Here is a 26,906-nt window from a genome sequence, read left to right on the forward strand (position 1 = left end):
CTGTTTGCCATGAAGTGATGGGACCAGATGCCATGACCTTAATTTTCTTAATGTTGAGTTTTAAGCCAACTCATTCTTCACAAACTATTCCAAAAATTAGAAGAGGAAGGAATATTTCCCAGTTCATAGTTTGAGACCAGTACTACCCTGATTCCAAAAAGACATCACAAGAAAACTACAGACCAGTATCTCTTATGAATATAGATGCAGAAATCCTCAGTGAAATACTAGCAAACAAAATCCAGGAGGCCACATGTAAGAAGGATACAACACGATCCCATAGGATCACACGTGATCACAGCCCAGAAATGCAAGGTTGGTTTAGCATCTGAAAATCAATTAATTTCCAATACTATGCCAATAGAATAAAGGGCAGAAACCACATAATCACTTCAACAGACACAGTAAAAGTGTTTGATGGATTTTAAAACCCTTTCATGATAAAAATGTTCAGCAAATTAGGAATGTTCCCAAAGTCTGATAAAGTACACTCTAAGAAAAACCCACAGGTGGCGTAATACTTAATTGTGAAAGACTTTTTGCCCTAGATCAGGAACAAGCAAAGAAGTCAGCTTTTACCCCTTCTATTCACCATTGTTCTGGAGGTTTTAGCTGGGACAGTTGGGCAAGAAAATGAGATAAGCACCCAGATTGGGAAGGAATAAGTACAATAAACATGATCTCATATATAGAAAATCATAAGGCGTCCACTAGAAATCTGTTGAAGCTAGCAAATGAGTTCCTTTTCCCCTTCCCTTCTGTATTTAAATTTAAAATTGAATTATTTCTTCTGATGATTATGTTTCATGAGGCCAGGACGCAGGTCTGTCTTGTAGACTGTCGTACCTGCACCTGCACTCGGCCTTGTGCATGAAAAAGTGCCCTTTACATACTTGGTAATGGATGCCTATTATGGAAAAAAGAAGCATAAAAAATAAAAACAGCTGCACTCCCCACAAAGTAGTCATTTGGAGATTGTTGTTGTTAATATTTTAGACAGTTGACTTCTCCATATAAATTGTAATAATTTCATTTTTAAGCTTAATATTCTGTCATCATCATTTTCTTAGATCCCCAGAATATTGGGAATACTGTTTTTCATGGCTCAGTAGTACACCATGTTATGTATGTCATCCATTACTTAGCTGATTCCTCACTAATGAGCATTTCCAACTCTTTAAATTAATCGTTAATTCTGACTTGTCTGTCCTGTGTCCTTACATTCTGTACATTTCTGTCGTTACCTGGATCACTGAAAGAGCCTGAATTTGTTTCCTTACCACTAGTGTTCTCCTCTCTTTCAAGATTTGCATTTTAAAAAGAAGCAGTGCAAAATGCAAATCATTTTAAACTGTAAATTCAATCAAGTCATGATTTTGTTTAAAATTTTCACTTATATATCATATCCTTAGGGTGACTGGTATCCTCAGGATCTTTTTCAGGGTGGTGTCCCCTGCCCTGCTGACCTCTCCAGTCTCTATTTGTGGCTCCCCTCTTTGATCCTGAGGTTACAGTTGTGCTCAGTTTCTTGTCTGATTCATGACAGCCAATTGTTCTTTTCTGTGAGACCTTTCGTTTGCTCTTCTCTTCTGCTTTGTGTAACACGATTGCCCTTATGTGCCTAATCCATTTATGTTCTTAGGGATTCAGCTCAAGTGTCACCACCCGGAAGAAACCAGTTTGCTGCCCACTCTTGATTTTGGACTGAGTGCCATCCTCTGTTCTGATCTCTTAGGTGCTAGGACTCAGCACTGTGCATAGCTCAGTCACAGTCTTTATCACTCTGGATCTTCATCTCCTTACTTATGTCTCCCTTTTCAGAGTGAGCTCCTTGAAGGGCAGGGCTGAGTGTCCATGGTACCTGAAACACAGGTACTCAGTAAGTGCTTGGTTATTTAGGGAGATACCAAGTAGAAAGTGTTACTTGGCAGGCTCCCAGCCTGGCACCTTTTATGGGTAATTGGTAACAGGAGCATAGTGTACTAAACTAGAAAGCCAGCTGTTTGGTTCTCCATTTCCCATTCTGCTGTGTGGTTATCTTTCAGATGTTCCTTGATGCTGTAGACAGGCAGAGAGCTTTCTTTGATACTCAGTATAGTGATCAAAGCAGGAATAGGCTCACTGCCAGAATTAGCGTTTTTTCAGAGTTTGGAAACACTCTTTGAGAAGTGCTTTTGTCTGATCTCCTTATGGTTTTTCAAACTTAAAAAAAAAAGGTGTTATAATGTCATTGAGTATTACATTAATAGATAAGTTCATGGATAATGGACTCACGGCCGAAGTTGTCCATTGGACGGAGAGAAAAATAACTAGCCATGATGTATATAGTATTTGGATTTGCATCTGATAAAACCCACCGTAGAATTTCAAAGCATTTCACAGTGCTGCCCTGGGATATAGGAAATGGTTACTTTTGTAAAGGGTTAAGACTTGAGAAAAGGGTGGTGGAGCTGAACTCTTGGTTACCAGACCAAGATATTTTTGTACCAGTTACATGCCCATTGTCCTTATACCTCCATGGTCCCAAATGGACCTGGAGCCTCCCCCCCCCCCCCCTTTCACTGTTTCTTTTTCTAAGTTTTTGGTCTGGAATTTGTGTGTTGGGATGGGTGGGAAGGGCCTGGAAAGAGCTTTCCCTTTGAGATTCTGATTTCACTGTTTGAATAGGGAGTCTGGCAGAGTACATGGCAGGTGGGCTCTGGGCCAGCTGTTAGCCACGAGGACGTGGGCAGGTACATTCCCTGCAGCAGTACCCTCCTAGGTGAGGGGGTGACATCACCCAGCCAGCTGAGTGGTTGGGGAGGTGTGTGTGTGTGTGAAGGTCAGGGAGGTAAAGGAAACATTTGTACCTGACACAGAGCAGGTGCCCAGCCAGTGTTCATTCCTTTCTTTTTCATAAGGGTTTCCCCATCAGAACATCTGAAGAGGAACTCAGGGCATTAAATAGTAGGTTTTGCTTTGTTACTGTTCTTGTGCTTATTTCTGGGAACAGTAGTAGCATTTTTTTCTTCCCCGAAACATTCTTAGACATCGAGTCTCTTTCCTCCCTTTCTTTCTCTGTCTCCCTAACTCTGTAACCCTGTCCAATAAAAAGAAAGGTCAAGACTCGGATTGGTTTTCCCTACTGAAATGTTATGTTTACTAGTCAAATCCCCTTTCCACCTGGCTCATGTTTGAAAGTTGCTCATTATATTTTAAACATGTGGTACAACGGTCAGACCTATCTGAAAACGTCGTCTGCTCAAACCAGTAATTACTGTATTATAATTGCATTGCTGCACAGCACCAAACCCAGAGATGAAGGGCTGTGGCGAGGAGCCCACAGGCTGCTGTAGCGCGTGCGGTCTGCGTTGCCCACGGCGGCGCTCAGCTCGGCAGCTTGCGGTCAGGGCAGCGTTGTCATGGCGGCGGCAGGCGGAAGTCGGGGCAGTCTCCGTACTTCAGAATCTCTGAAGCTAGGCTGTCTCTGTAACTAAAAGTATAACGTATGTGAATCAGATTCCTACTCTGAATGTAGACGATTGTGTGCTGGGCACAGAGCCAGCAGCAAGTAATTTTAACCCTTCAGTACTTAAATTTCCCGAGTAAATTGTGGAAACTGTAAAAACACTACCTCCAAGGCCTGTTGCGAAGATCTGCTAACATACATAAAGCATTCATTACATGGTGAGTGGGAACATTCAATTAATGTCAGCTGCTGTTATTAAGATTTTTATTATTATTATTATTTTTACAATTTGTATTTGTTAAAGCACTGTGCTACCTGCTGGGGAGGTGGCAACCAATAAGAAAGAAGGAGCCGCATCTGCTAGACTGTGTGCGGTGTGATAAACTGTGCACGAGCGGGGAGAGGTCCTCACCTCAGTTTCTTTTCTTCGGAGCATCCCTCTCCGTCTGGCAGGTGATGCGTTTACCGTCTATCTCCCTCCTAGAGTGTAAACTGCATGCAAACAGCACATTGTCTGCTTGTGACTGTATCCCCAGCGCCTGTCAGGGTGGCTGGCATGTTGGCATTCAGTAAGAGAAGTGGACGAAGGAACGCCGATGGTGCCCTGGGGGCGCTGATAGGAAAGCAGTGCATTAGCCTGAGTGGGACGGGGAGAGCGACAGAAATGACGTTCTTTACCCTTGAAGAGCGTTGAAGGGCTACTCAGCGCCAGCTGTCTCCAGGTGGAGAAGGGCATTGCAGCCAGAGAAGCCGAGATTTCGAGATGGGAGGTCTGGCATGTCAGTGGGAGGAATGGCTGCCACCTGTTGTCACATCAGATGCTCTGATGGCTAGCTTGCAAGGAGATAATAGGAATTCATTTTCTGTCTGGTTACTTACTCTTCAATACCAAGAGTTTAGTTCTCATCTAAACTCTTGCTTTGCTTATTGTAGGAAATTATTTGTTTTATGCAAGATTTCATGTGGTGTAGCTTCCATCTTTTGGGGTGAAGTTAATTCCTTGAATATTAGCTGTTCCTCGGTGATATCAAGCACAAGCAGAACTAAATGATGATGGTAAAGGTAGTGGTAATGATGATGATGGCCTTTGTGGGTCACTTTATGGTTCTTTTACCAAAGATTTTCATGTGTTGCTTCACTAAGCCTCTTAATAGCTTGATGAGGTATGTAGGATTGAGTAGCATCCTTGATCTGTGTATTTTTTTCATTTGCCTAGGCCTTCAAAATATATCCTCCTGCACCTGCCAAAGACTTTAGCTTCTGAGTACTATGTGTTGTTTTTGCTTGACTTCTGTGGTCCTGGACCAGGGGCCCAGGGGTGTAGAGGGCAGTGTGTCCAAGAAGCCTGGTCCATGTGCTCCATTTGATCCCCCCTTAGCTTTCCAGGGGTGATATGCGCATGGTCCCAAGGCTCTCCGGCTCATTGCCAGCCCGTGGACCACCTGTGGGAGAAGCAAGCAATGTGACTGTGGTTGATGGACCCAAGTCCTTCTCCAGTACCGTTTACGATTCTTTATTTTTCTCTCTGGATGACCATCCCTTCCACAGAAGCCAAACTTTATGAGGGCAGAGGCATTTGGATGGATGGACAGTAAATGGGTGGTGGCCTCATTTTGTCTGCCAGAGTCCACTTGTCCCTAGCCCTTGTCCGAGCTCCTGTTGGTGGGTCAAGGGGAGATTGGCGAAGTTTAGACTCCTCCAGAAATTAGAGATTTGTTAGTGGTCAGAGTGGATGTGGTCTCCATTGTCTAAGTGACAAGACTGAAGCTCAGAGAGGTTCAGTAACTTGCCTTGGATTATATTGTAGTCAAGTGGCAGGAACTACTTAAGCCCAGGTCCCTCCAAAGTAACTTCAACAGCTTTCTCAGCTCCATTGAAAAGGAATAGTAATAGTTGTTTATATATAACCTGTGCATATTTAAGTATGTATGTCTTATGTTTTGTCTCCCAGGTGTTCCAGTATATGAGCACAATTTGAATAATAACAGTAATGTTTACCTACGTAGCAAAACCCATTCTTATATGGTGTATATTCATTTATAAGTTGGCATGCTTAATTGTGACAGAAATTGATTTGCAGAAATACTGTAATCAGATCTGGTCAAACATGAATAATATTGCACAAAAATATTCATTTCCAAAAGCATCTCTGATGAAAGACACCATTTTGATTCTGCTCTTTTATTTTCTCTCTTTTTCTAAAAGAGGGCAGTTTGAGCTCATCTGTTTGGAAAAAAATGATTTTTCTTTCCTGTCTGGTATTTTGACATTGAACATCGAATGTGTGCTCACTCAGTCGTGTCCAACTCTTTGTGGCCTCATGGACTATAGCCCATCAGGCTTCTCTGCTCTTGGGATTTCCCAGGAAGAATGCTGGAACACGGGTAGCTGTTTTCCTCCTCCAGGGGATCTTCCTGACCCAGGGATCGAACCCAGGTCTCCTGAATTGGCAAGCACGTTCCTTACCACTAGTGCCACCTGAGAAGCCCCGACCTTGAGCTTTAGACGTATGTAAAATAAATTTCCTTTGTATAATCTTTGTTTCTCTTTCGTTTTTCTCAACATTTTAAATTATTTAAATATTTTCACATAATGTCTGAGTATATTTATCATTTAACATCATTTGTCAGTGGTGGTTAGTATGTTTAACATTAACATGTAAGGTCCAGCAAGGCATGTGATGTGTCTCTGGTCACTGTTGATTTCGTAACACATAGTGGGCTTCAGAGACTTGTGGAATAAATGACATGTGTGTTGTAGATACAGAAACACTTTAATATTTCCTGGTTACAGAGTGCTCATCATAGTCTTAATCCCTCCAGATGCGTTGGAAGGGCCCCATGTATCTAGGAAAGACTGGGGTTCTTCCTTGGAAGAGGGAAGCCATGGATCTGTATCTACACGTGGAGGGAGCAGGCCTTCTCATCCAAGGCCAGCAACTGTTTTGACCCCACCTCCAGCTGTGAATAAGGACACATCTATCCAGTGTCCCTTTCTTTTGACGAAAGTTGTCTACAGTTTGGTTTTGTAACTTTAGACCTTAGGAAGTAGACTGCTCTTTGTTCAGTGCAGTGTTCTGTTCAAGAAATGGTACCTGGAGGGAAAGGCCTGCCCTTCCTCCCTCTACACCTGCATGGATGTTGCTGATGTAACAGCAACAAGAGCTTTTATTTAAAGAAGAACCTTTATTTAAACCCTCCATGGATGCTGGTGATGTAGAGCCTTTCTTTGAACCCTGTGACCTCAGACAAATGACTTCCTGCTCTGTGCCCTCCTCTTTAAAGTGGCGAGATGATGGTGCGGAGTAAGATCAACTGGAAGACATGAGAGACACTTCAGTTTGTAAACAGTCAGTGTAACACAAAGGCAGAGTGTTATCATCAGTGCCATCACTGGTATTGTTAGAGTTATTGAAACACAGGTGCGGGATGCAGGATTTTTTATATCATTAGGTTTGAAAAAATTAATAATATGAAAGTGAGTGAGTAATACAAGGCATTGTGTAGTCAGGTGTTAAGAGGAAAGCCAAGGAGCAGACTGAGGTACATTGTTTAGAAAAGGAAGTGTTACCAGGGATTGAAATTCTAAACTTCACCATCTGCCATTGTTAGTCATGAATGATAAGAGAATTGTTCTTTATTTTTTATTGGATTTTTAAAAAACCACCTCTTTGCTTAATTAATACCTTTAAGTTTAAATACAGATTATTAAAATAGGTAATGACAAAAATAGCACTGAAAACAAATGGCAACTAGCATTTGACTCTATATATCTAATATTTATGCCATTGGTACACTTACTTATTATGACTGATGTTTTAGAACTAAATAATTATTATTTTTTTAATAATTATTTTTAAATTAATTTTTTAAAATTTCTCAGTTTTAATTTGTGCACACATGTTCTTTTGCTCAGTCATGTTGGACTCTTTGTGACTCTGTGGACTGTAGTAGCCTGCCAGGTTCCTCTGTCCACAGGATTCTCCAGGCAGGAATACTGTAGTGGGTAGACATTTCCTTCTCCAGAGGATCTTTCCGACCCAAGGATCAAACCCATGTCTCCTTCATCTCTGTAAGAAGATGGTAAATATTGATGAATTATGTAACGCATAAATAAAAAAACTCTCTGACATTCTTAAAAATTTGTATGAGTCCAAGTCAAAAGGGATCCTAAGACTAAAGAGACGGAAAACTCCTGGATTTGTGAGACCATGGTAATGCTTTGTACTTTTGCAGGAAGATGTAGAAAAGTTTGTTCCGCGAATAAGTTAAGTTTCTTGACCAATAACTATTAACATGTTGTTTGATGTTGTTCTGTTTGTCAGTTTAGTAACTGCTTATTCTATAAACTGCTATTCTAATGTAATAAAGTAGGTTTTAAAATTTTTTGCACATTTGAGAATTTTGATAACAGGAAAAATCACTAATTTTTTTAAGGATATGTTGTAATATCTACTGTATGCTTTCTCCACACATAGTCACCAATTTATGAATCTATGAATTAAGTTTATTTAATAGGTAAAGGCTTATTTGTGTTGCCGTTTTCTTCTTGAGTGATCTTTAGTAGTTTTGTGTCTTATAAGGAAATTGTCCATTTCATCTGAAGTATCAAATTTATTGATATAGAACTGTTGGGTTATATTTCTTTATCCTTTTAATAATGGTGGGATTTGTGGTGATGTCACTCTTATTCCTGGTGTTAGTAGTATATCTTCACTCTTTTTCTCAGTCTGTCTAGGGCTTATCAATTTTATTGAGCTTCTTTTCAAAGAAGTAGATTTTGGTTTTATTAATTTTTTTTTCCTCTACAATTGTTACGTTTGTAATTTCATTGATACCTGCTCTTTAGGGTTAGTATATGATAATCAGAAAGGTGGTGTTGTCCCCTTACTGAATTTGTGTTGATAAACAGCAGTTAAACTCCATTTTCTTCATGGTGTTTGTGGGTCCTTTGTGACTTCCATATTTTCCCTTATCATATTATACTCTGATTTGGGCCAGCTGGCTCAGAGGGTAAAGAATATGCCTGCAGTACAGGAGAGACCTGGGTTTAATCCCTGGGTCAGGAAGATCACCTGGAGAAGGGAATGGCTACCCTCCAGTATTCTTGCCCTGGAGAATCCCATGGACAGAGATGCCTAGTGGGGTTCAGTTCATGGGGTCGTAAAGAATCAGACACAACTGAGCGACTAACACTTGCACTTTTCCATTGCAAGTCTGTTTATTGTACCAGGGTTGAATTCTGTGTGGTCCCAGTCCTGGCATCTGGGCAGTCACTGTAGCCGGATGAATGGGTGTGAATGTCAGGAGGAGGGCAGTGTGTGAAAAAGCATATTTTTTGCCTCTAGGAAGATGATTAGAGAATTTGGGGAATGAGTCACTGCGAGGTAGACATAGTAGTTACTTGTGTTTTAAGTGTAGATGTGTGGTATTTTTAACATTTTAGAATGTGTAGTTTAAGCAAATACTCCTTTTGAAATGTACATATGTGCTGTGGAGAATTGTGGCTCAGCTGGTAAAGAATCTGCCTGCAATTCAGGAGACCCCAGTTCGATTCCTGTGTCAGGAAGATCCCCTGGAGAAGGGAAAGGCTACCCACTCCAGGATTCTGGCCTGAAGAAGTCCATGGACTGTATAGTCCATGGGGTCACAAAGAGTCGGAGATGACTGAGTGACCTTCACTCACTTCACGGGGGAGAGTAGACTCTGTGGATAAGCTAAGGGCCGGGGAGGGGGAAAGCTGGCATTGCACCTCCAGCTGAGGGCCATGCTTAGCCACTGATCTCTATTAGCAGAAATTGAGGAAAACTGTAGGGAAATAGAAAGATCAGACTGAAAAGAAAAAAAGCTCGTTTAAGAAGATAGATCAAGGAATTGAAGGAAACTCTTCAGAAGTATTTAAAGAACACATACCACGATTTTAAAAAAAGTAAATGTCGGCCATGTTGAACTTGGAGAAGGCTGGTTAATACCGAGGCAAGTGACTGCCTGGTGATATTCATCAGCTTGACATCTGCACACCCTGGTCAGTGTGTCTGTTCTCTGTGGCTGTGTCATCAGCCACCGCAGCCTTGAAGTGGTCCAGAGCAGTATGTGGTGTGTGTGCCTGGGTCCCTCTGAGCGGTTCTCGTGTGGCAGCAGGTGGGAGGCTGGGGCTGCAGTCACCTGAAGCCTGGGCATCCAGGGGTTCCCTCCCACAGCTGGCAGGGCAGCCGTTGGTGCCGGGACCTCAGCTGAGAGCTTAGTCCGAGCTGTGGGCCATCTAGCTGGCTTATAGCCTCGTCATGCATGCCATGTGCTTCTTAGAGCTCCAGACTTTGAGCTCCAGCCCCTTTGGGGTTTCCCAAAGGGATGGAGAGCATGTCAAGAGGCCAAGCAGGACCTGCAGTGCTTCCTAAGAAGTTCCGGGGTGCCACTTCTACTGCATTCTGTTGGTTGAGTCAGAGAAGTGAGCCCAGATTCAAGACGAAAGAATTTGGCTCGCATCTCTCTGTGGGAGGAGTAACAGAGAAATCGCCACTGTCTGCGTTATTTGAACTGTGATGAGCACAGGCATGGTTCCAGTAGGACATGCTGCTCTCGTGCACAGCAGCACGGTCCAGGTAGGACTTCCCTACTTCACTCCCACACTTGGCTGTCAGTGCCCTTTGGGGGCTTCAGAAAACCCACTGTGCTGCCTCCAGTGATGTGGCAGAGGTGCCCCTGTGTTCTGGTGGTGGGTGTATATGGGTGTTTCTGAGAAGAGGGTATTTCTCAAGACCTTAGCAGCATCCCTCCTGCCTGCCTTTTCCTCCTACTTATTGCTCCATTTTAATGGTTGTTTTGAAGGCTTCCAGGTTTGTAAACATGTGCTTTCTGCATGATTCAGCTTTCCTACCTTTAGTATAAGCGCTTGTCTTGTGGTCTGTTACTATGTAGGAAGCTGCACATATGGAGGCTCTTTTCTTGGGCTGGGAGAGGGAATGAAAGAAACAAGACTTGTAAGGATATTAGGCCAAGTCTATACAGATGAAGTGACCCATCAGAAGAAGTTGATGTTTTAATGTAAATGCCTGTGAAAGCAGCATTTATTAACATCTGCTGTCAGACACTGTACTAGTAGGTGTTTTTTTCCCTGCAAATAGTAGGTGTTCCTTTATACCCTGAACTTACTTTTATTCAATAGTCATGAAAAGTAGGTAGTATTTTCTCCATCTTTTAAAATGAGTAAAGTTGTAACCAAGTGAAAAAGTAACTTATCTGAGGTCACAAGGCTAGAAATTGGCCGTTTGTTTTGTACTATCCTGTGCAACTTCTCAAAAATATATTATTATTCTGTTAGTAATCAGGTCTCTGTCAGATGAGTTACATGTGATAGTAAGTCCACCGAATCACCAGGTGCAGTGAAACTATCTTCTTTATTTTATGCTGTGTTTGTGGTTTGATTCTTAGACTCACGCGTTCATTGAAGGGTATTTCATGGCTCTGTTTGAAGGGAATGAATTGGCTTCGAGATGTTCACAAACTCAAAGATGAGAAGACCCTGATTATGTTCTGTCCATATTGCATTGCTCTGAGACATTGAAGCCACAGTACATAAAACTTGCTTTCTTTGGGAATTTTTGGGGGGTTGGTAAGGAGAGCTGTTAGTCATTAAGAAACGTCTCAGCAGCCGTTTCCTAAGTGGTCCATCTGCCCTGCTGAAGTTGCTTATCCCCGGCAGACCATCCATCTAGGATGGCCAGTGAGATCTTGTAACAGCCAGACCTGAGCCTGTGATTCTTGTACTGAAAACCTCTCAACAAGTCTTAGCTTGCCTGTACACCTCTGACCCTGTGGTGGACTCCTTCAGGCTTTGGGGCTTGCCTTTCACAGTCTGTGCACCCCCTACCCGAGGACTCATCACCTTTTGCTGTAATTATCTCCCTGATGCCTGCCTTCGCTTCTCTGCTACGTTTTGTGATCACCGAATCTCTTTCTGTCTTGTTTCTGGAAGAACTCTGCAGCCAGCAGAGTCCCTGGCATGCAGAAGACATTTCATACTTAGGTGAATGAAAATTATGTTGAAGGGGTAAGTAAGGGTTATACTTGTTTGCTTCTTCTCTTGTTTGTTTTGGATATAAGTACAGGTGATAAGTACACGTGTTAATCATTTAGTCATCTTAAATATATTAAGCATTTACCCTGAGGTGTAGAGGATAAGGAAGAGGTAAGACAGACATTAATCTGCCCCCAGGCACGTGGTCTGGAGCTGGGAGAAGATAAGGTGCTGCTGTCACAGACTGGGTATTTGAAAGGAGCCTCCTCATCATAAACTTGGAGTAGATCCGTTTCCCAATGGTTCTGTTCATTCTGCTTTCTTCTTAGAATCTACTTGTTTTTCCTATTTCTCTTACCCTGCAACCACAGGTCAGTTTTGGTGCCTGTTCTAGTGGGTGGGCACCCAACTGCACAGGCAAAGGAGTTGGAAGAAAGCAAAGAGCTTTGTGGATGAGAGGGGTTGATGTTTACAGTGTCTTTTTGGGAGGGAAGGGTGTCACCTTAGATGTGCCTAAATGAAATATTATTAACAGTATAAGTAAATATTTAACATAAATATCTACTGCCTATTCGACTTGTTTATATTTGTTTTCTGTTTTAGTTACTACTCTGCATATTAAGGCATCATGATCTGTACTGTGCTCAGTCATGTCTGACTATTGTGACTCCATGGACTGTAGCTCTCCAGGCTCCTCTGTCTATGGGATTCTCCAGGCAAGAATACTGGAGTGGGTTGCCATGCCTTTCTCCAGGGGATCTTCCCAACCCAGGGACCGAACCCAGGTCTCCGACATTGCAGGCAGATTCTTTACCGTCTGAGCCACCAGGAAAGCCCATCATGACCTACATTTTGCCAATTAAAAGACAGTGTCAAAGATTAAGTAATTTGACCAAAGTCATGTGGCTTTCTGTGTTGGAGTTAAAATTAAATCCCCTTCTTATTATTAAATCAGTATTTCTACTGATCCACTTTCATGCTATTAGAATTTCTAAATACTTGGCTGTATGTGTGTATGTTTCTTTATCTATACAAAAAGGAAATTGCTGCTCTTATCTGTAACTTTGATTTCATTATGATTTCCTGTTTCTGAAGATACAAAATTTGAGATAGAGGCTATAGCCAGCAGGTCATACTTTTGTTAGTGTGTAGTATCTACACATCTTAGATTTTAAAAATTATTAATTTTTACTCTAGGAACACATCACAGTGCCTTAAAGTCATTTATCTTACTTACATTCTCTCCCTGAGTTTTTAACCTTGCCTGGAGGGAGGAGATTTACTCTGGATTTTATTTGATCAAAGAGGTTTTTTATATTAGATGGCAAGGAAAAAATATTCTTTAAATAGTTTCCTTTTATCTTTTTCTTCTCCCCTCCTAGAGTTCTTATCCCCTTCATGCTGCCACAAGGTTAAAATGAAAAAGAATTGCTACATTTAAACTTTATCTTTGTATAGTTCTATAATAGAATTAAAGCTATCACTTGATGGGTTTTTTAAGTATAAAGTCATATTCTCATACTTAATGATACTACATGTCTCTAAATGCATTATTGATTCTGGAAAATCACTACAGTTGCTCAGGAAGATGAGACTTAGCCCCAGAAACAGACAAAAGGATTTCAAGAAGAGATGGAAGTTTAGGCAGAAGTAGAGCTGTGGTGATCGGGAAGAAATGCAACTGTGAGGTATTTATAAGGCAGGCAGGATCTGGTAGTAGTTTGACTAAAGCCTTTTTTTTTTTTTTTTAATGGGTTACATGAAAAGAAGTCATCTTGGAGCACTTACAACGTGGAGGAGATTTTGCTTCCCACTGTGTCACTCAGAGTCCTTTGTTTTCAAAGAATGGAAACTGACTCTGGCTGACCAACAAATCTTGAATTTGTCAGAGAGTTTGAGGAGTTCATAGGGTTGATGGAAGATTGGAGAAGCAGATATTGAAATGGGAAGGAGAAAGACTACTCAGAAGAGGAATTTTCTGAAAAGGAAGCAGAAGTCCACCCCATCTTCTTCTCAGAAGGCAGTTAGTTATGTGTTGTTGACCTGGGCTGGGGTGGGCTGGACTGGGAAGAGGTAGAGAGCTTGGAAAATAATTCTTAGAAGAAATGGAATAAAATTCTGAGAACTTTTAATAGTTTGGTCAAGGTCACTTAATAGTTCATGGCAAAAACAACAGGGAACTCAAGTCTTACAGTCACATTCCTTTATTCATTCTGTACTTGCCATGTGTAAGACGCTGTCCTGAGTGCTGAAATTCAGCCATGATTAAGACAGATGTAAACAGTATGGTAGATGCTGCCAGGTAGCAGGGAGTGAATGTGTTGGAAAGGTGAGTAAAATGATTATCGAGGAGTTAGTGAAAGCTTATATTAAGTGTATCACATTTTATCACATTCGGATGCAATATCTAGTGCTTTCACTTACCAGTTCCATAGACAAGATAAGACCCTCCTTTGTTTTTCTGCCTCCCTCGAAGATAACAGTATATTTAAAAGTGCCAGAAATGTTTGTCTGTGCTTCAGGAGGCTCTCAGTAAATGCTGACTCCCATCTTTGACTGAGCAGACATTTTATTTAAAAAAAGAAAAGCCAATGATGGCACAGGCTTAGTTCTGAGCTCCCTCCCCTTATTTTCTTTTCTGTTTTGTAATTTTTTCTTTCTTAGAATTTAGGGTCTTTGTTATATGCGGTTGGTGACTTATGAGCATGCAGAAAGTTTTGATGCCTTGGCATTCAGACTTCCGGAAGTCCACGTAAAATATCAGTCACTGTTCTTACCTTTGTTGGTTCTTGTTTCAGGCACAGTTGTTGTTTTTTTTTTAATATATAATTTCTGTGACTTGTAAAAATCATTTCTTTAAGAAACAAATATAGCAATTGAGTAAGAAACTTAAAAGGTATAAAGAGTGTTTAAGAGATCTGATTGCGTTTGAAGGAAGTAGGTAGGCATGAATTCAACAGATTTAAGCTAGAAGTAGACTAGAAGAAAAGAAATATCAAGTCACAGGTTTTTACCCATCCTTCAGTAAGATTTATATCTGCTTTACTAGTTGGAGTTAATCATGTTTACCAAAGGTATATAGCTTGTCACTTGTGTTCTTTCTGTTTTGTAGAAAAGTTGTAGTGTAGAGGTTTTTGGTTCTTTCAGAGATGTTATATAACAGAATTTTCTTTAATGTTTTAATTTTTAGTCTCAGAGTAAAATGACTCTACAGGAAGGCATTGTGGGTGCTGTTGTGTAGTAATTCTCACGTTTTTCAGTCTTCAGCCTACGGCCTTAGATTTAACATATAATGTGTGAGATTTTTCACTGAAATTCATACCAGCACATTGTGCACTTTTTGCATGAAGTATTGAGGTTTTAAAATTTGCTTCACTCTTTTGATGTAGGCAGTTACAGAGGCCTGTAGAGGGTCTCAAGATCCACTTTTTCTTTATCATGTTTTTTTGCTCCTGTGCAGCCTTTACATGGCATCTTTGTTTATGGAAGTCGCACAAACAAGCTGTGGACACTGAGTCGTGAGTGTCAGTGGCATGGCCATGGGGTGTTGCTGTAGGATGCAGTTCCTCTCTTTCTGAACCCTGATTCTCTCCCACTCCTGCCCTGTGTCCCTGCCTCTTCCAGTCCTGACCTTATCCACCTGCTCACTCAGCGGAGCGTCCGAAGTCCTTCCCAGTCTGTCTCCAGTCTCTCCACCTTCTCAGCTGTGTCACCAGACACTCCCACCTTCTTCTCCTGCTTGAGTGGACCCTCCCTCCCGCACAGGAAGCCCCCGGGGCCCTTGCTCTGATTCCACTGGTATTTGAGTAACTGTTTAAGGTTGTGAATCTTTTTTTTTTCCCTATGATCTCATTTCATTTCCACCTCAACTAAGTGAGGAGGTAAGAGTTTCAGAGAGGATAAATAGCTCACCTAAAGACCTTCTGACTGACAGATATGTACCCCTAATTTGATCAGCAGTGCCCAGACCCTGCCCAGGGGCGGCCTGACCCCAACCAATCAGCTTTCTCACTACAAGAAAATCTAGACGACTGTGACTCTGATCTCTTCTGATGATCTTTGCTTTCATTATATTAGTATTTAAATATTCATTACAGTTTTATTAGCCCTCTCTTCATATATGACTCTGTGTGCATTAATGTACAGAAGTCTGGAGTATGCAGGAGGTTGGAATCTGCTGTGCACATGTTGAGACTGAGTGTCTGAGGTGTACCATGAATCCCTGCGACCCTTTGTGGGTGTCAGTGTCCCTAACTGATGGCCCGGGGCTGAGAGCCCTGTGACTTGCTGATTTTTTTCCCAGTGTCAATTGTAAGTGCTGGTCTGTGATTTGAACCCATGTTTTTTTCACTTTAAGTCTCACTAAATTCAGCTCTTTTTTTCCCATATTATCATTAATTTATATTCTCTCAATGCAGGTGTCAAAAAGCTAGACAGTTGTGCTTGTCTGGAGGCTGAGGGTTAGTGGGCTGCTCTGGGAGGGCCATGAGCAAAAACAGGTGACAAAATAATGCAGTTAACCAGTCATGTAGGGCTTTTTGAACTTTTCCTCTAAGCAACTTAATTTTATATTCATTTTATGCTCATGTTTTGGCTTCATTTGTTCCTGAGCTTGAGATCATGGAATTTAAAGGACTTGGCTGGTTGTACCATTTGTATATAATACCTGGAATACAGTTTCTTTGTCAGAGGCATAATTAACAATATGATTTGTATGTCTACTACCTTCTGGTACTCACAGCACAGTTTGTAAACTTAATTAGTTCTTGGAATAGCATATGTTTTGCTGATGATAAACACTTTTCCTGTGAATAATGTGTTGAATGGTTATATATTCATAGACATTTACTCTATGCTTCTCAGATTAGGACGCTGATAGGTCTGCCTCGCAAGGTAAACATCACCTGCCTTACATAGTCCTGGGTTGTATTGTCTTCCTGTGCTTTTCACAGGGGAAATCAGAGATGTAGCTGAGATAATTCAGCCTCCAGGATATTCACTATGGTTCCATTGTATAGAGACCATCTATGCTAATGCCATTATGTAGATACCGGTTTTCCAGACTCTGATGGTGATGGTTATGGTAGATGCTGAAGGTGGAGTGGGGAGTAACACGCCCACCCACAGTTCTTCAGTTACACAGCAGCTCCCATCCCCGAGACGGAGGGAGCAAGCAAGAAAGCGCTCTCAGCAGGTGAAGAGATGCTTCCAGGAAAGCCTTCTTACCATTTATAAATCACTGGTCTGAAGATGTTTATTTGGGCTTTCAAGTGATATTAAACTAGAAGCATCGAATTAGAAGATGCTGATATCATTAGATTAGTGACTTCTGGCCCCCAGAGTTGGGGCTGGGTCACACAAACCTGGGTTCCACCGTTTTTACAGTTGAAGAGAGGAGGGCTCAGCGAAGCTAGTGACTTGCCAGAGGTCCACTAGTGGTCAAGCTGGGACTGCCCCCCGACCCTGTGTCCTCCCGCTACTTCACTGTCCTTCACTCACCATTTGTTTGTGGCCGATGGAGGCCCAGCATGGCATGTGACGCAGAGTCCTGAGATGTCCAGCACTGTCCCCTGTACTTCCGGGAACTCACCAAGGTAGTGTGTCTGTAAGGAGAACAGAAATCACAGCAGGTGTTGTAACAAAGGAGACTTGATAGAAAGGATTGGTTAGGGAAGTGCTCGATGACTGAAAAAGCAAATGAGGGATACTGAAGGGACACAGAAACAGTAACACAGGCTCTGCCTTGAGCCAGAACCACCAGGGCTGGAGGAACAAAGGGAAGACACTTGGGAGGAAATGCTCCGTGGATCTGGGACCAAGACCCGTTAAGTCCAGTGACTCAGGCCTCTGAGGAGGGGGTCCTGGCTTGCTGACCTAGAGCAAAGATTGGAGGTGGGAGAATGTGAAAAATGAGTCATTGCCAGAATTTTGGAAACTCTATTCTGTATGCTGCCAGGAACTGGAGCAAAATGGAAGGGACAGCACCCTACTCTGGCCTCCCTGATGCAGAACCTAGTGGGAGCCCCAGGCAGCAGAGAAGCAGGGCTTGTGAGTTCTCTGTCCAGCGATCTTGATGGGTGTATATGGAGCAGAAAGATGGTGCTTAGTAACTGGCAGAGATGGTTTGTTGAGGAAGATGAAAGGTAGATAGATGACTTTCGTTTTGCTTAATTCAGACGTTGGGTATTCTTAAAAGTTCATCAAATCTTACTGTGCTTTTCCATGAAGAACATCATCATTCACTCTCATTCACTAAACAAATATTTTTTGAATGCATGTTATATTCATGATGCACAACTCAGTACTGGGCATGTGATGATTAATAACACAGTTTTGTGTTTATGAGAGGTAGTCAGTGAGACAAATGATAGGGACGTATGCAGATCTCAGATTTGAAAGGAACCTTCAAATTTAGCTTGCCATCAGGTGATTGAATCCTTTCTATAACATTCCTGTCAGGTGGGTCCAGCCTGCTGGTCAGGCCTCTATGGATGAACTTAAAATTCCTTCAAGATAGCTGGTTCCATCTTTGGAAAATGCTATTTTTAAAATCTTCATCTCTAAAATGAATGGTAGCTCCTTTCTCTCTCTCTTTCAGTTTTAATGCTGTGTCACTGACCTTAATACTGACCAAATCTAATCCCTCTTTTGCATGACACACAGAAATAATTGTATACAAGTCAATGATTCTCTGCTCAGTCGTTAACCCTTCAGGGTGGCCATTTCAGTTATTTCAGTTGTTTTTGTTTTTGCCTTGAACGGAGCTTTTCAACTTGGTTTTTATTATTTTCTCTCTTACAGAGCCCCTTTAGACATCTTTTGTCCTCAGTCATCCCCTTTCTCTCATCTCCCTTCCCTGATGAAATGGTGATACTTAACATTAATTGTATATCTGATTATGGACTGCGGCCCGTTGGTGAGCCAGTCACCATTGTTGCTTGAAAATTGGCAAATTCTTGAAACTCTAGGGGAACACTTCTCTGGATTCCTGGCCATGTTATTTAGTCTCTGTGTTCTCATCTTTGTTTGTTACTCATTCATAGAATAGATCAATAAATTATCTCACCTCTGTGTTTAAGAAAAGAGAATTGAGGGCAGTCAGACATCAACCTAAAATACTTGTCGTCAGTAATGCTCTGGAGTAATGCTGGAGTAATGCTCTGTGTTTATCCTGTGATTCCGTCTCACTTGTCCATGTGGTGCAGTTTCCTGAAGTTAAACGTTAACTATATATTTAGCCTTAAAATAGTTGAGTCAGTTGTCAGTAGGTTTGACAAGTGGAACCCACTAGAATACATGATTGCTTAACCAGGTACTTGATGGTTGAAGGACAAACAGAGGAATGCTGTTGACTGGCCTTAGTGTAGTTATTTTTCTGTAAGTTCCTAAATGATGTTAATGTACAGCTTGGTCTCGAATGTGAAGATCTGTACCTTACTTGACAAATCCTTTTGAGGAAATCTCCAGTGGAAATGTCCTCCGTGAAGAGACAGCATCTGACTCATAAGGAGAAGGAAAATAAAATATGACTGGAGAATGACCTAGTACGGATAACACATCCTGGCTTGAAATCGACGTGGGAAGGTGTCCTCGTTTTCAGTACTTGTAGGTGTCTGTGTAGAGAAGTTTCCTGTCCTGTGACTATTAATGTGCACTGCTGGATTGTTTACCAATGTCTTAACTTTCTATGGTGACTAAATATAAGTGACAAAAAAATGTTCCTGCTGTAATTGTATTTTGTTTTTAAAAAGTGTTTTATGCTTGTTTAGTAGCTTAGAAGAACATTGAGTTATGAGGGAAATATAATATTTGAGGCATCTTATATGTTTTATACTCATATTAAGCTGCATTTTTTTTTCTTTTTTAGTGGTGTTCATTATTCTAGCATAGCTCTCATGATTTTGTCAATATGGCTTCAAACAGCATTAGACTTGATGTTCTTGGGGATCTGATTGCAATCCTGATCATGCTATTTATTTTCAGAATTACTTTTATAAACGTGAACCTGTAAATAATTGTTATATGAAAACATATGACTTAATGTCTTAAAGATTATTTCCCTCCAATTATTCTGACTCTCTGCTGCATAAATAGGACCAGTTATGATTCTGAAACTAACCTAAAAATGTATAGCCAAAGCATGATCGTATCCTGCTTTGAATTTATTTTGCACAGTCTGTCGCACCTACAGAGTTTGTATTATTGTACGTTTAACCAATAGAAAATATTCATTGGTAATCTTATTAGATTTGAAAGTAATAGAGAGCAAAACGCTTGTATTATATGGTTGTTATAGAATATCATTAGTACAGTCATATTTCTATCTCAAAGTGTGATAATGCCAGCGGGATAAATGAGAAAGACATTGAATCTTCACACAAAGGAAATGGGTTTTATAATGAGTGCAGTCTGAACAGAACTAATCTCTTTCTTGGATCATTACTTCACCTAATCATAAAACCTTTTTTTAATTCAAATCCTTGCAGGGTTCTAATTGGTGACCTCTGGAGCCTGATAATTGTTTAAGATAGCTGGTCTTTTGCAGTATACTTAATGATGTTTGCAATTAAAAGTGAGAAATGTGGCTTAACCCTTAGGCAGGTGTAACGAAAAAGTAGATTTTCCTTTTTTTCCCAATCTTTAGTAGTTATTCCCATTCCTCCTCCCAATAGTTATTGACTTGAGTCATTATTAACTTGAATTAACCTAATGTATTGTTGTCTTCACTTAGTCTGGGGGTTTACTGAATCTTCATTTGACAAATGTGTTGGGATATATTAGGAGTAATCCTGGATCATTTGGAAGAGCCAAGGGATTGGTCTATTTGGGATGACAAGAACTCTTAGCTTCTTTTTTCTCTGTCATTTGAGTTCACTTTTCTGCCTTTTTTGGGTGATTTACGTAGAAACTGAGACATTTCTTTGCACCTGGTTTCAATAAAAACTTATTTCAGAACTTTTCTTACTACCAGATGAAAGTGTATCAATAGAAATTAGCCAATATTAATTTAGGGCTGATAAAACCGTGGGCCGCCTGAGCCCTGACTGCTACTTTCTCCATACCGTGCGTAGAAGCATGCTGGAAATTAATGTGGACTGTTATACTTTCATGTTTTGATCTTCTCTGTTGCTTCTGTTATGTTTCTCAGTAAACAGTGGACATTCAATGAATACAGTTGACTGACTCGTCCTATAAAATTCTGTTCATATGTTGGAGGTGGAGTTTAATCTGCTGTTGGTTTAGGAGGTTTTGAAGTGTCAGAAAAAAATTGATCAGTCAGTCTAAAATTTTATTTGAGCCAAATTGTGAATTATAATCCAAGAATAGCCTCTCAGAAAGTTCTGGGAACTGTTCTGCCTGTTAGAGGCCAGAGCATAGTTATATACATTTTTGAGTCAGAGGGCTATATATTAAATGATGTATTATTGACAGTTTACACAGTCCAGATCTAAGCTTATAAAGCAGGTAGTGGGCCATGGATCAGGGTGGCCCTTTACAAGATTAAGAAGGAAGGTTATCTTTTTGAAGAGTTGTCTAGTTGAAGCTAGAATGTTGCTCTTACGGTTGAGCGGGTATTTCTGCCGGAGGGAGGTTTGGTCGATGCATGATGTAGGCACACAGTGCACAGAAGAGGCCAAAGGGCGGAGAAAAATCTTTATGTTTAAATTTTTCTTGTCTTGCCATAAAATATGAGTTTTATTTCACAGAAGCCAGTTGTGTGGTAATTCGGAGAAGAGGCAAACCCTTTAAGAGTCTGACAGTCCCGCAGTCAAACTTTAGGTCTGCCACATACTAGGTACAAGGGGACGTTGATTCCTGTCCCAGCATGCTGAGAATTGTGTGGGCTTCATGTGCAGAGACTCCAGGGTGGTGTCCGGAAATAGTAATTGTGCAAATTGTTAGATTCCTTCTACGAGTTTTAGGGAACATTTCATCTCTGACTTTCATCCCTTGATCTTTATTGTTTTAATATGATTTAAACAAACAAACAACACGTTGCACTTATAAGTTTATTTTGAAAATTGTTACACTTTAGTACAAAATCCAGTAACTTCCTCATTTCTGAAGGTCATTGAGTGTTTCCTCTAGTTTAGATGATAAATTTGCATTTCACTGGTGCATCCAGTGATCATCGTGTCTTATCTTTGTATTTTTCTTTTTTCTGCCATGATGCCTTTTGTTTGGTGAATGACTGCAGTATATTTAAAGGGAAGATAAGAGGTCAGTACACTGGAAGCATTTTTTCTCTTGAAAATAATTTGATAAAATGTGTAATGATAATTTGGGGTAGCACTCAGAATTTTTTAGTTATCTGAATTTTAATTTCTAGAGTCATATTCAGTTCAGTTCAGTCATTCAGTCGTGTCCAACTCTTTGCAACCACATGAATCGCAGCACACCAGGCCTCCCTGTCCATCACCAACTCCTGGAGTTTACCCAAACCCATGTCCATCGAGTCGGTGATGCTGTCCAACCATCTCATCTTCTGTCGTCCCCTTCTCCTCCTGCTCCCAATCCTTCCCAGCATTAGGGCCTTTTCCAATGAGTCAACTCTTTGCATGAGGTGGCCAAAGTATTGGAGTTTCAGTTTCAACATCAGTCCTTCCAGTGAACACCCAGGACTGATCTCCTTTAGGATGGACTGATTGGATCTCCTTGCAGTCCAAGGGACTCTCAAGAGTCTTCTCCAACACCGCAGTTCAAAAGCATCAACTCTTCGGTGCTCAGCTTTCTTCACCGTCCAACTCTCGCATCCATACATGACCACTGGAAAAACCATAGCCTTGACTAGACGGACCTTTGTTGGCAAAGTAATGTCTCTGCTTTTAAATATGCTATCTAGGTTGGTCATAACCTTTCTTCCAAGGAGTAAGCGTCTTTTAATTCATGGCTGCAGTCACCATCAGCAGTGATTTTGGAGCCCCAAAAAATAAAGTCTGACACTGTTTCCACTGTTTCCCCATCTATTTCCCATGAAGTGATGGCACCAGATGCCATGATCTTAGTTTTCTGAACGTTGATCTTTAAGCCAACTTTTTCACTCTCCCCTTTCACTTTCATCAAGAGGCTCTTTAGTTCTTCTTCACTTTCTGCCATTAGGGTGGTGTCATCTGCATATCTGAGGTTATTGATATTTCTTCCGGCAGTCTTGATTCCAGCTTGTGTTTCTTCCAGCCCAGCGTTTCTCATGATGTACTCTGCATATAAGTTAAATAAGCAGGGTGACAATATACAGCCTTGACATACTCCTTTTCCTATTTGGAACCAGTCTGTTTTTCCATGTCCAGTTCTAACTGTTGCTTCCTGACCTGCATATAGGTTTCTCAAGAGACAGGTCAGGTGGTCTGGTATTCCCATCTCTTTCAGAATTTTCCACAGTTTATTGTGATCCACACAGTCAAAGGCTTTGGCATAGTCAATAAAGCAGAAATAGGTGTTTTTCTGGAACTCTCTTGCTTTTTCAGTGATCCAGCAGATGTTGGCAATTTGATCTCTGGTTCTTCTGCCTTTTCTAAAACCAGCTTGAACATCTGGAAGTTCACAGTTCACGTATTGCTGAAGCCTGGCTTGGAGAATTTTGAGCATTACTTTACTAGCATGTGAGATGAGTGCAATTGTGGTTTCACAAATTCTTGAAATCCATTCTACAATGCTGCTGCTGCTGCTAAGTCGCTTCAGTCGTGTCCGACTCTGTGCGACCCCATAGACGGCAGCCACCAGGCTCCGCCGTCCCTGGGATTCTCCAGGCAAGAATACTGGAGTGGGTTGCCATTTCCTTCTCCAGTGCATGAAAGGGAAAAGTGAAAGTGAAGTCGCTCAGTCGTGTCCAACTCTTAGCGACCCCATGGACTGCAGCCTACCCGGCTCCTCCATCCATGAGATTCTCCAGGCAAGAGTACTGGAGTGGGGTGCCATTGCATTCTCCGCATTCTACAATGAGATACATGTAAATCAGTTACCACAATTTAGGCTTTGTATTAGGTAGACAATAATAACCTGTATTTGCATTATGTGTTACAGTTTTCAGATCACTTTGATAAACATCATGTCTTTTGATACTTGTAATAATTTTGTTAGTTTCCCTCAAAACTAAATAATAAGCCAAATAATTTTTTCTCAAAGTCAAGATCACTTTACTTCAGTAATACCAAGAAACTGGAGGCTTTAGGGTCAGAATACAGTAGGGTTGGAATCCTAGATCTGGGTCTGCAGTGGAATTGTAGCCACCTCACCGGATCTCTGTTTCTTTTCTGTAAAATGATTACGGCTATTCTACATTGTTACAAGGATTAAATACCTGGACAGTACTGTCAGTAAATAAATTCCAGCTGTCAGTGTTATTGTTATATTTTTGTTAATTACCTGTGATGGGTAGAATTACAACCAACTCTTGAATAATGTGGGTTTGGTCTGTTCAGGTCCACTTATACGCAGAGTTTTTAAAAATAGAAAATAGTGGTTGAATCCACAGATGCTGAACCATGGATACAGAGGAACCATGGGTATGGAGGGCCAACCATAAGCTATATGCAGAGTTTGGACTGGGTGCAGGATCAGCGCCCTTGACCCCCTCCTTGTTTAAGAGTCAGCTGTCTTTCCTTCCTCCCCTGCCGCCCCCCCCCCCAATCAGTCTTCCTTCCTTCCTGGAGGAATTTCCTTGTGTATATGCTTTAGTCTTATGCAGTGTGTATATATTTAAGAATACTTTGTGTACAAATACTAGCTCTGTCTTTATAAGTTTACTTCCAAGCATTTTAATATTTAGAGTATTGACTATTTTTTGCTCCCTGGATGGTTTATTTTTGTGTATTTATGATGAGCTTATTCATTCTTATTAGAGAATGATATGCATCTCTGTTCTGCTGTGCCATTTATTTCTTGTTTATGGAAGATTATTTGCAAGATCTTGAGCTGTTTGACTCAATTTCATCTGGGCGGGTTTTAGTGTATTCAATTCTGGTTTGGATCTAATAGGTGTTCTGTTAGGTTTGGATTGCTTAAATAAAATAATTCCTTTGTGAAAACATTTGTCATGTTGGAGGTTAAAGGATATCTTTTTAGACCAACAGCCACAGTAACATTTTAGTAATCTGTCAGATAGAATTTACATTGGCTTTGAATACTATGTATATTTTAAGATCATTTTAAATCCTCCAGCTAGGTTCTTGTATTACTTTGAAATAGATTTCTGAATGTTGAGCATGTAGGTATTATCATTGTGTTTATATGAACTTCTTGTTTCCTTATAGATCCAGGCTAACCCCTGTCCTTTAATAAGTTTGTACAGAGTTAAGGTCTTTGGGCAAGGGGTCTAGGGGGGAGGGTTTGACCATGTTACTGTTTACCCTAGAACTTTATTGTGCAGGCTAATTTATATTATTTACTCTTTTCTGAACCTTTGATGAATTTTTATTAAGAACTTTTAAACAGCTAATGAGATAGACTTTCAAGTTAGCTAAACTTTAGTGTGAATCCCTTTAAAGAGATTATGAACTGTCCAGCCCTTGGCAAGCTTCTTACCCATTGGAATCCTCAGGGTCTTATTCTGTAAAGTGAAGGGGATCTATCATAGATGGGTTCATTAAAATAAAGAGAGACTTCAAGTCAAATGCACAGCCCTTAACTCAGTGAATCCTTGCAAACAAAGTCATAATTATTATTATTTACCTAGTACTGTCATAATAAGTGATCTCTGAAATGAGCTTCCCTGATAGCTCAGTTGGTAAAGAATCTGCCTGCAATGCAGGAGACACTGGTTCAATTCCTGGGTTGGGAAGATCCCCTGAAGAAGGAATAGGCTATCCACTCCAGTATTGGGCTTCCCTTGTGGCTCAGCTGGTAAAGAATCTGCCTGCAATGCAGGAGACCTGGATTGGGAAGATCCCCTGAAGAAGGGAAAGGCTACCCCCTTCAGTATTCTGGCCTGGACTTTATAGTCCATGGGATAGCAAAGAGTCAGACATGACTGAGTGACTTTCACTTTCAGAATGGTTTTCATTACTTTTCAGTACTTTGCTGTGTAATGTTTTATGTGCTCAGCACAAATGGGAACTTCTGTATGTGCAGGAGGCATCAGATGCTCTGTTTAAAGCTTCCTTCAGTTTAGCCAAAGTGGGGACTGGCTTGCTGCCTCTTGTCCCACTTCCTTTGCTCTGTGTCTGGGGGCTGAGGGATGCGTCAGCAGACACTCTTACCTCTGACTTCTGCTTGGGTTGGTCCCTCCCTGTGGAGCCACCAGCAGCAGATCTGCAGAAGGAAGTGCAGTCCCAGTGTGTGCACTTTAGCTTCCTCCCTGTTAGGTCAGCACAGGCTGGCTGCTGGCCTGGAGGACATTATAACCCTTGCCAGGCTGCCCTCTCCACACAGTCTCTTTTCTTCTGTGCCTCTTCCTGCTTCCCACCTTTGGGTCAGTCATACCTCCTTTCTAACTAACCCCAGAGTACCACACCATTCTTTGTTGCTATTGTTTTAGGATATTCACATCTTTATACATAGGCCCTTAATTAAATTCTCTTCAGATTATCCACTTTGAATGCCATCTGTTTCTTCATGGAATACAGTTCCTTGGATCATTCACCCAGGGAAGAACAGAGGCTCTGGGAATAGACAGAGTTTCAGGGTATCAGGGTTTCTAACTCACAGTTTCTGATCCTAAGGATAGATTCCATGTGGGCTCAGCACAGGAATTCATGGTTCATTAGTGCATTCTCTCATGGACTTGTTTTGTAAAGAATGTTTGTTTCCTTTATAGAAGCTCTATGTACCATAGGCTTTATTGGGTTGTTAGCTACACAAAATAGTCTAAGGACCTGTTGATAGACTGTGTTGGGAAAGTGTCTCCAACTTGGAGACCTGAGGTTTGAGTCTTGTTATGTTCCTTGCTAACTGTATGACTTTTAGAAATATATTTTCTAATTTTTCTTATGTGCAAAATGTGAACAATGCTTTAACCTTCCCAGTATATTGTCAGGATCACCAAAGGAGTTAAGGGCGGGTGGCCAGGGGGACTGATAGTCTGTTGGAGAAGACAGACTTTAAATAGGAAGTTAAACCTGTGGTGAAAATGCTGCTTTGTTTTGATTGAGCAGTCTGGGAAGTCAGAGAGAGCCTTTCTAGGTAGTGAAATTCAGCAGAGGCACCAAAGAAAAGGCTGTTGTAGGGGAAAGTCCCCAGAAACGTTCCCGTCTTGGGGGACAAGTGCAGAAGCTCTAGCCTCAGTGAGCTGGTGCTTCAGAAGCCAAGAAGAGCTGGATGCTAGAGGGGAGAGGACCAGAGGGGAGAGGGGTGCAGGGCAGGCGCCTGTGGTTTACTCTGGCGGGGTGTCCCGAGGGCTTGATGCCTCCTCTGATGGCTCTCCCTCCACTTCAAATAGAAATAAGCCGTTTTAGTTCCGCCCTCCCTGGTTGTTCACGGGACAGACTGTCTTATCTTCCAGCTGTGA

General features: G+C 41.3%; 1 protein-coding gene and 2 long non-coding RNA genes across 20 annotated transcripts in view; 2 read left to right on the forward strand and 1 right to left on the reverse strand.

The window, feature by feature from the left end:
• KHDRBS3 (KH RNA binding domain containing, signal transduction associated 3) overlaps positions 1-26,906 on the forward strand; it is a 153,162-nt gene that overhangs the window by 23,351 nt on the left and 102,905 nt on the right. The window contains exon 1 of one of the 18 annotated variants that reach the window (XM_081504018.1): positions 13,070-13,147. The exons of the other annotated variants lie outside the window; for them this stretch is intronic. The gene's annotated coding sequence lies outside the window, so the exon portion shown is untranslated. Of the gene's footprint in view, positions 1-13,069; positions 13,148-26,906 lie in introns of those variants that run through there. 18 annotated transcript variants of the gene reach the window in all.
• LOC145511194 (uncharacterized) lies at positions 3,112-26,891 on the reverse strand. The gene is made up of 3 exons (XR_014057621.1): positions 25,660-26,891; positions 16,964-17,067; positions 3,112-3,472 (listed from the first exon to the last, which is right to left on the reverse strand). It is a non-coding gene; the product is annotated as an uncharacterized LOC145511194 (long non-coding RNA).
• On the forward strand, positions 9,476-15,461 carry LOC145511197 (uncharacterized). Its single transcript, XR_014057624.1, has 3 exons — positions 9,476-10,049; positions 12,068-12,180; positions 13,232-15,461. It is a non-coding gene; the product is annotated as an uncharacterized LOC145511197 (long non-coding RNA).

Source organism: Giraffa tippelskirchi, chromosome 6 (genome assembly GCF_054371585.1).
Source record: "Giraffa tippelskirchi isolate mGirTip1 chromosome 6, T2T-mGirTip1v1.2.pri, whole genome shotgun sequence".
NCBI lineage: Eukaryota > Metazoa > Chordata > Mammalia > Artiodactyla > Giraffidae > Giraffa > Giraffa tippelskirchi.